The sequence below is a fragment of the Rhincodon typus genome, chromosome 19 (assembly GCF_021869965.1).
Source record: "Rhincodon typus isolate 14 chromosome 19, sRhiTyp1.1, whole genome shotgun sequence".
Taxonomy (NCBI): domain Eukaryota; kingdom Metazoa; phylum Chordata; class Chondrichthyes; order Orectolobiformes; family Rhincodontidae; genus Rhincodon; species Rhincodon typus.
The window spans coordinates 48,039,819-48,049,986 of NC_063350.1; the positions used below are offsets into that span (position 1 = coordinate 48,039,819).

At 40.3% G+C, this 10,168-nt stretch overlaps 1 long non-coding RNA gene across 1 annotated transcript in view; it reads left to right on the top strand.

The window, feature by feature from the left end:
- The window catches only part of LOC125485465, a 15,080-nt gene extending 10,431 nt beyond the window's left edge, over positions 1 to 4,649 (top strand). The window contains exon 3 of the long non-coding RNA XR_007264188.1: positions 3,317 to 4,649. This is a non-coding gene — a long non-coding RNA (uncharacterized LOC125485465). The remainder of the gene's footprint in view (positions 1 to 3,316) is intronic.
- Positions 4,650 to 10,168: the final 5,519 nt, after the last annotated feature.

Genomic DNA, 10,168 nt, shown 5'->3' on the forward strand with positions numbered 1-10,168 from the left:
TTGCTGGAAAAGCTCAGCAGGTCTGGCAGCATCTGTGAAGGAAAAAACAGAGTTAATGTTTTGGGTCCGGTGACCCTTCCTCAGAGGGTCACCTGAGGAAGGGTCACCAGACCCGAAATGTTAACTCTGCTTTTTCCTTCACAGATGCTGCCAGACCGGCTGAGCTTTTCCAGCAACTTTGTTTTTGATTTCATCCTCCTACCCTTTTGCCTGCTGAACTTGTATGCTAGCTTTTTGTGATTTATGCAGAAAGACTCCCAAATCCCTTGTCCTGTAGTTTTCCATAGTCTTTCTCTATTTAAATAATATTCAGCTCCTCTATTTTTCCTGCCAAAGTGCATAACATCACATATTTTCCGTATTATACACCATCTGCTGTCTCAATGTTGTCATTAGACCCCAAATGATAGTAAGAATAATCTTGTATGGTTGACAAGGTTGTGGTTCCCATAGTCATTTCTGTTGCCTAGGCTGATGACAGGTAGTCCATTTGGTTTTGTTACTTTTTTGAGGCTCTTTAATGGTTTGATAAACCGAGTGGCTTGCTAGCCCAGTTCAGAGAGAAGTTAAGAGTCAAACATATTGCTGTGGATCAGGATTTATAGGCAAGTTGGACCAGGTAAAGACAGCAGATTTTATTCCTTAGAAGACAGCAGTTAACCAGAGGGGCTTATATGACAATCAACAATGCTTCCATGAACACGATTAGACTAGTAATTCTAGATTTTTAAAAATGTTTTGAATTCAAGTTCCACTATCTGCATTGAAGTCAAGTTCCCAGAGTGCTGCCTGGCTCTCTGGATTATTAGATAAGTGACATTACCATCACAACATTGCTTTCTCACCTTACCACTAAACATCAAACTATTGTTTTCTACTGTTGGCATTGACCTCATCCCACCAGTGATTTTTGCTTCATAGATTTTCACTTCATAGTTCTCCAGCCTTATACAGCTGATTTTGACCTTCTTCCAAAGATCCACAAACTGGATTACTCTAATAGACCTGTTGTTGAAACCCGTTCTTGCTTTACTGAACCCATTTCTTCCCTCATTAACTCTTAACTCCCCAGTGATGTCTTTCCCTACCTATATCTGTCATTCTTCTGATACGTACCTTCACTTTGGAAGGTTCCAATTATGTGACCTCAATCATCTCCTCATTAGTATGGACTTCTAATCTCTACACCTATATTCCCCATCAGAATGGTCTGAAGGTTCTCCATTTATACCTTAATGGAGGCCCAATCAATTTCCATTGACCAATACCCTCCTCTGCCTGGCTAAACCAATTCTCTCATTGAGCAATTTCTCCTTTTAATTCAACTCACTTCCTTCAAACAAAAGCTATCGCTGTAAATACCCTGTCCTAGGCTATGCCTGCCTTTTTGCAGGTTATTTCTAGCACTGGGCCTATTCAAACCAGCTCTGAATTGCAACACTTCATTAAATTTGCTTTCAAATTTCTAACTTTCTCTGTCTCACATTTCTAATTCTTCCCTGACTTCTCTGTCTCCATTTCTGGTGATAGCATTTGAAATAATGTTCATTATAAGCCATGCAACTCCCACATTAAATCTTGACTATAGTTCTTCCTCACATTCTACATCATGTATGATTCCATTCCATTTTTCCACTTCCTTTAGCTCTATCATATCAGGTCTGATGCAGTCTTACACAACTGCTTCTGACTGCCTTTTTTATCACCTGAGCAATGCCCCACACTGTGGTTCTCAGGGCCACATGGCTCTGTCAGCCAAGGATGATCCTCAGCTTCTGCTGGCCTGTCACTTTAATTCTGTACTTTGTTCTAATGCTCCTTATCCTACTGCACTACACTCATGCAAATCAACAGAAATTTGAGGAATTTCATTTTATCTTTCAATTAGGCACTTCTTAGCCTTCTGGTCTCAATGTTGAGTTCAACAGTTTCAGAATATAATTCTACCCCTTTTGTTTTTCATTGCTTGCTCCAGTCTTTTTCTCTTAGCAGTATACTTGGTCTAGACAATGTGTTGATATTGTTATGGACCAGATTAAACCCCATCAAAACATATCAAAAAGATAGCCGAGATCCTAACTTTTATCTCAATTAAAGGCAAATTTACATTCCAGGTGTGATTTGATTGGTCAAATTACTAGGCTTTAAGCAAATCACACTTTATTCTTATACCACAATTAAAATGCAAACAAAAAAGAATGGGCATAACTTTAACACTAGTGAAATCCTTAACAAAATAATATATATTTTAACCACTATTCATCAACTGTTCCAATAAAGGAGCATCCCATAAACCCACCCTTGACAAAGGCAAATTCAGCAGAATAGATTTCCCTTACTTGCGATCTTCTCCAGTTCAGAAGAAAGAAAAAATTGAAAGCATGAATCTACCAGCAGAGGGAGAACTCAAGCTTTTTGCCCAGCAGAGAGAGCTGTATCTAGCAGCTTCAACTCCAAAACCCCAACTTCGACAACTGAACGCAAAAATTAAAACCCTGTGTCTGTGTGTGCCTGAGTGCACCCACTCATGCTTCTTATGTCCATTTTTTTAAAAACCAAAGCTATTTACTCAGCTTTCAATGGAGCAGACACCTCACACCAGGTTTAGAATACCTCTCTTCAAGAGAAACAGGATAGAACAAATTCCTCTTAAAGGCATATTTTGTCACAATACTCTTCTTGACCATTTCCACTCCCTTTATCCCTGGAAGATCAACTCTTCTGTAATTCACTCTATCTAGTCTTTCACCGATCACAGACATTCTATGTTATTATTTTCAGCCTCTCCTGACCAACTTTCACAAACCTTATCACATTTCCAACATTTACCAATATCAATAAAGGTCACTAACTGAAAATTGACTCTTGCTTCTCCACAGATGCTGCCATAATGCATTGTGTTTTTCAAGCATTACTTCTATTTATTTCAAATTTCCAGCATTTCTGCAGTATTCAACTTTATAGTTTCCATGAGTGGATTTCGTAGCCTCAGTTCAATTGATTTAAATAGTTATAGATTATGCAAAAACGCCTACAGAGAAGTTCATCAATACAGTGGGTGCCATACCTGTAGCATGAAATGAATACATCCACACAGACTGTCATATTGAATGCTGATACATGCATTTTTAACCTGAAGGAAAACAAGTACAGCAACAAGTGCAGGATAAAGAGTGTTTGTTAGAAATGTAAAACGACAAAGGTAGAGAATGACAGAAAGAACTTGATAGTATTGAATGTAGGTTTTTGAAGGCACTTTGTATTTACATTTTAATGATACTGTGTGTCACAAGCCTGTATTTCTCTATTTTTGCAGATCTGACTTTTAAAGCCTTTGACTGGTTGGAACTGCAGTAAATTGGACGAGACAAGTTAAACTGCTTAAAAATGCCAAGCGTCCTCAAGGTGGAGGTGAGAGGATAAACAAATTGCACTTGGCAGAAATAGGAGGGAGATGATGCAAAAGGAGGGGCTTCAACCAATCCAGTTAACCACTGAAATCTATTACGGTTTCAAGAAGAGATCAACTAATAAGACCAAAAGACCTAGGAGCAGAAATTAGGCCATTCGGCCCATCAAGTCTGCTCCACAATTCAATCATGGTTGATAAGTTTCACAACCCCATTCTTCCACTTTCTCCCCATGACCTATGATTCCCTTGACAATCAAGAACCTATTTATCTCCATCTTCAATATAATCAATGACGTGACCTTCACAGCCCTTCCGTGGCAGTAAATTCCATGTATTCACCACTCTCTGGCTGAAGAACTTTCTCATTATCTCCGTTCTGAAGGGTCTTCCCTCTACTCTAAGGCTGTGCCCTCGGGTCCTGCCAATGGAAACATCTTCCCAACGTCCACTTTGTCCAGGCCATTCAGTATTCTGTAAGTTTCAAATAGATCCCCCCTCATCCGTCCATACTCCATCGAGTATAAACCCAGAGTCTGCAGATGTTCTTCATACATTAAGCCTTTTGTTCTTGGGATCATTCTCATGAAACCCCTCTGGACCCACTCCAGGGTCAGTAAATCCTTCCGGAACACTGAACTAGCACTCCCAAGTCCCTTTGCACTTCAGATTTTTGAATTTTCTCCCCATTTAGAAAATAGTCTGTGCCTCTATTCTTCCTACCAAAGTGCATGACCTTACACTTTTCCACATTGTATTCAAACTGCCAAGGCATTGCACATTGACATCCTGGCTTTTGCAGACAGGCACAGCAAAACAATCTTCTGTGAGATTTATATTGGAACCAAAGGTGGTTCTAAGAGCTTTTGGGAGGTAACTGAAAAGGAAGCAGTTGTCTCCATTTTTCTCTCTCTTCCCACAAAGAAACTAGCCCAGTTTCTGTGGAGACAACAACAGAGGAGGGTCCAATAAACCAGCTTAGCAAGCTAAGAATTTTAAAATAACTGCAATATTTATTGTTGATTACTATTGATCTATTGAAGAAACCAGCTAATCCAACTTGTTCGAGGTTAAAACCTTCATGTTAAGGATCACAAATGGGAATCTAAACTGTATATTCTTTTATCTTACTTTGTTTTGGACTCTATTACCTTTTAATTTTGTACATTGGTGTGCAGGTAAGGGCACAACTGACTGCATTAAGGCCAGATGCGTGATGTCGCGGCTTTTTTTGTGATTTAGCAAGTAATAAATTTGTTCTTTGCTTAACTCAAGAAAACGTGGTGATTGACTCCTTATTACTTTCTGCAAAAACAGTTAACTACATTTTAATTGGAAAAAGTAGAAATTCGTGTTAAAAAAGAACGTATACCTTTGTTGTGACTAATCAGTGAAGTCAAAACTCATGGGAGCCAATTCACCTCTTCTCACCTTATCCTAACATAAGTTTCCATTAAAAATGGCAAAATAGATTATTTCTTAAACAGCATGTGGGTATGCCAATTTCTCAAACAATTTTGCAGATTTATTCTGTGTCAAGAATACACATCTCTTGACTTACTCCTTGGATCACCCTACTCTATAAAATGTAGCACACAATTTCAAGCAATTTGCATGTGAATGGTCAAATAATTTGTATAACTGCAACAGATTCGAAGCCAAGACTTTATTCAGCAACTGCAGATTTGGGGATTATGCTTCCAGTTTCAAATTAACGTAAGGACTTCAAGCTCACTAAACCAGAGAAGGATGACCACATGAACAGTTGGAGAGTGTGGAGATGGTTAGTTCTTCTGGAAGGAAATGAATATAGAGCTGTTATTTGGCACTGAAAACATGCCTGAATAATTCCAAAACCCCTTCTATAAGTCCACTACAAAAACTCAGGCCCCGTTTTCCACCTCTTCCCTGATGATTTCTACCTTGTGTTGATGTGGCCATTGGTTTTACCAAGGCTTGTTTGAAATTCCAGGTAAACTTGAATTCTTCCTGATGTTGGCGTTTTGAAAACTCTGAGACTGGCTTTCCTCCTTCCGGGTTTCCTTTGCATACGGTGCTGAGAGAGGGCAACGTGAACCTGGTATCCTGTAGTCATACTTAGGAGTGGTGGAAGAAAGAGGTGCCTCACACCGAGTTCCAGGCTTTAACAAGGAGCGATTTGGCTGATTTGATATGCTGCATGAAGGGGTTTCCACATTCTTGGATTTTTCTCTGTAGCTCTGTTGAAGAGAACCAGGTGTCTCAGGATGCAGAAAAGGACATGTCCCATTGTAATTATTCTCTACAGCAGATTGTTGCAGGGCCTTTTTCTGACAAGGGCTCAGTGCAGATGTGTCATTTTGTACAATCCCACAGCTGTTATCTGCAGGGGAGAGTTGGCTCTGTTGTAGGGCCTTCATTTGACAAGGGCTGAGTTGATTCCTGGGAGAGTATGGGCAAAACATTGAACTGTTGTCAGGTCCAGGGCTGAGTTGGTTTCCAGGAGAGCATGGAGAAAAAGCTGTGTTGTTATCAGGTGAAGGTGAGGAGAGAGTTTGGAGGCTTTGGTTTGATAGGCCTGAGTAATTCAGTCTGCATTGTGCATTGCTGTTATCTGCAGGGGAGAGTTGGCTCTGTTGTAGGGCTTTCATCTGACAAGGGCTGAGTTGATTCCTGGGAGAGAATGGGCAAAATATTGTAGTGTTGTCAGGTCCAGAAGACATGGTATCTTGTAGATCTTGGTTTGATATGTCAGAAAAGTTCAATCTGCATTGCAAGTCACTGTTATCTGCAGAGGAGTGTTGGCTCTGTTGTAGAGCCTTTATCTGACAGGGGCTGAGTTGGTTTCCAGGAGAGCATGGAGAAAAAGCTGTGTTTTCGGGTGAGGGTGAGCAGAGTGTCTGGGGGCTTTGGTTTGATAGGCCTGAGTAATTCAGTCTACATTGTGCACTGCTGTTATCCACAAAGGAGAGCTGGCTCTTTTGTAGAGCCTTCATTTGACAAGGGCTGTGTTGGTTTCCAGGAGAGATTGGGCAAAGCTTTGCTTTGCTGTCAGGTCCAGGAGACATTGTATTGTGTAGATCTTGGTTTGATTGACCTGAATAATTCAAGGTGCATTCCGTATCACTGTCTTCATCAGACGAGATTTCACTCTGTTGTAAGGCTTTCATTTGACAAGGGCTGAGTTGGACTCCATGAGAGAACACGGTGCTGTCATCAGGTGTGTGGCACACTGTATTTTGTAGGGTCAACATCTCCTTCAAGCTGTTTTGGGGTGACATTTCGAAACTAATATTCTCTGAGTACACCATACTACGTTGCATGTTCCTCCTCTGATTGGCACCGCACACAGGAGAAACGTCAAACTGGGATAGTATCCGGCTGGTGATATTTGCAGAGGCCTCTGAACCATTTGGTACTCCTTCCGGATGAAGCGGGCAGACTGAAGAAGCATCATGCATGCTGGACTGGTTTATTGTTCCCATAGGAGAGCCAGCGATGGTAGAACTGGTTAGTGAAGGAAGGAAGTTTATCGATTTGGATGTATCATGGACACTGAAGTCATTCTCCAGCTGTGCAACAGCTGGTGATGATGCCCTTTGGCATACAGAAGAGCTTTCAGCCCCTGGGAATGTACGGTAGGGAATGTAATAATCGGCCTCAATAGTGACACTTTGGTCTTGATTATCATTGATTGTTAAACTATTGGAGTCCACGCCCTCTGGGAGGCCGAATTCGTTGGAAAATCCATGAAAGGTTTCTCTCACCATCCCATCATCGTCTTCAGCTATTTCCTTCTCATATCCGGACACTGTCACAACTCTGTCTGCGACCGACATTTTCACATTCTCGGGAGGAATGTCCCCTAGATTTAAACACATGGAGAACTTGGCCAGATCACTGTCTTCTAATCGAGACTGTAATCTCCGTGATTGGATCCGGCTATCAAAATCTCGACCAAAGAAGATGTTGCTTGCATTGTCGCCCATTTTCTTTCCGGCCCGCTTGCTGTAGATCACGACTTCATGGCTTTATTTTCCCTCAAACAGAAAGGGACTGGACCCTGGGTAAGTGCAGTTCCTTACGCCACAGAATTGTAAGCGTGAGATCACAAGAGCATGCCCACCTCTGTGATGAAATAAACAGCTGTATGGCGTTAATTGTATTTTTTGAAAAAAAAGTAAGTCGCCCAAAGACAGCAAATAATTGAAAAAAAATCTTCACTGTTAATGATATTCCTACCTTAATGAGAACCTGGAACAATTGATCTCTTGCTTTGTAAAAGAAATTGCATTAAATACGTAGATAACACAGTGTGGAGCTGGATGAACAGAGCAGGCCAAGCAGCATCACAGTGGCAGGAAAGCTGACGATTCGGGTCTGGATCCTTTTCTGAAGAAGGGTCCAGACCCGAAACGTCAGCTTTCCTGCTCCTCTGATGCTGCTTGGCCTGCTGTGTTCATTCAGCTCCACACCCTGTTATGTCGGATTCTCCAGCATCGGCAGTTCCTACTATCTCTGCGTTAAATGCGTATCTGTACAATGTTTTTGTTTTAAGATCTGAATGATTTGGTATTAGTCTGCAGTTGAAAGATTGTATACTGCGCCAATCTAAACCCTCCATTTAAGGGAGGGAGAAAATATAGAACAAATATAGATCCAGAACAAATCCTGTAATGCTCCGTGCTGGAGTAGGATCGAAATCCCAATGGGGAAGCTCTATTATCGTTGCTTTGATATGCAGTCACATTTTGATCTTCGTAGTATGAAGTAGAGTAAAGGAATGCTTCGGGTAAAAATAGAAATTTCTGCACTTTTTGGGGGGCGAGCAAAATACAAACTCTGTGGAACAATGCCTCCAGCAACACACTGGGGAAGTTTAAATGCCACCCTGAAAGTAAGTTCAAATAAATATTTGGGCTCTTCCCTTATGCTAAAAAATTGGCATAGTAGATTATGGGGCCTGTTGTTGCGTTTGTTAATGTCCGTATTCCTAACAATGTTCGCATATTATAAGATCTTTCTTTTTAATATTACAGAATATTTTCTTTCAATATGGATATCATGATAATGATAAAATATGGACTATTGATTTTCAAATACCATCCTCTGATTTTCATACATGGGAACTGGATGGACTAAATTGGTTTGAAAAAGGAAAAAAAGAAATCACCGGTTTAAAATGACAACAATCAGCTGACCACATAGGTTAGCCAAGCTTTGTGAAGTCAATGTGGAAGAAACAAAATTGCCTGAACTAATTTTTTTTTAATAAAAAGACACTGAAATTAGTTAGATGTGAATAAATCCTCTTCCCTACATCGATTTATACATCCAAGATAAGTTTCATATGTTGAAGATAAAAGAAATGTGAAAATAAGGGCAATAGCCAAGGAAAAAGAAGTTGTATTTCAAGGATACACTTGTGGAAGAACAGAGGAGATGGATTTGTGACTGAAACAAAGTACAGAAAGCTCACTGTCTCAGCCTGTTTAGAAGGAAAACTGCTTATTGCCTGAGCATCTTAAAAGAAAACGTCAGAACACTGAGAACTGAAAGACAACTGAAATAATTCATGACTGTTGGTGATGCAAGAATACAATTAAATAAGCATGATTTCAGGTTAAAGTCTTTATGCCTCAAAGACACCCTAAGAATTTTAAACATTTTATTTTCCATTCATCTTCCTTCTGAACTGAACATGATCCCTTTTCAAACATTGTACCTATATGTGTGACATTGTGTCCTATTGTTTTTCTGAGGGTTAGCAGATAATGAAATGCTTCTTGTTTCACTCAAGAAAATCTTGTACTTAGCTGCTTATTGTTTCTGGTGAACTAGTTAACAACATTCTAATTGGAAAGAGGTATAGATATTTTTGAACAACCTATTCAGAGACAACACAGTGTGGAGCTGGAGGAACACAACAGGCCAGGTAGCATCAGAGGAGCAGGAAAGTTGACGTTTCGGGTCGGGACCCTTTTTCAGAAAAGCTGTGTTCCTCCAGCTCTACTCTATTATCTCTTGACGCCAGCATCTGCAGTTCTTACTATCTTTGTTCAGAGACAAGTTATGTCACCTGTGGAGGAGGTGAGACTTGAACCCAAGCCTTTTGGCCCACTACCACTGAATCACAGATTACCAGAAGATTTGACTCCTTTCCTTACAGGCAAGTTAGGCTCACTATTTTAATCAACCTGTTCAGGAATGCTATGACATACCTGAGACAAGTGGGATTTGAACCCAGACTGCCTGGCCCATAAGATATTAGAGCAGAATTAGGTCATTCAGCCCACAAAGTTTGGTCTAGAGGTCAGGACACTACCTGCGCCACAACAGTTTTACAGAAGTCAGGACTACACACAAATGCAGTCAACAGCATTTGAACCTGCATGAAAAATGTAGTCACATTTTAAAAATATCGCTTCATCGACTACAACAACAGCGCTTGAAGATAGGTATGCCTTGCTGCCATTTAATGAGGTTGAACAGACAAGAGAAAATTTAACCCTTCTTCACCAGGTATTAACATTAACTGGAGGCATAGATTGCATGGGATTTTAATGACACACATTGGCTGTGATCCAACTAAATGATGTTTATTACATTCAACATTTCTGCTGAGTGATTATAGTAGGACCAATTAGTTCTGTTAGCTAGTGCACACATTTCTCCTTACATCCATTTTAAATGGGAGACCCATTATTTTCAAACACTAGTTTTAATCTCTAAAACTAGAATTTGGTTTTCAATTGAACCTTCTCTGGATTCTTCTAATAC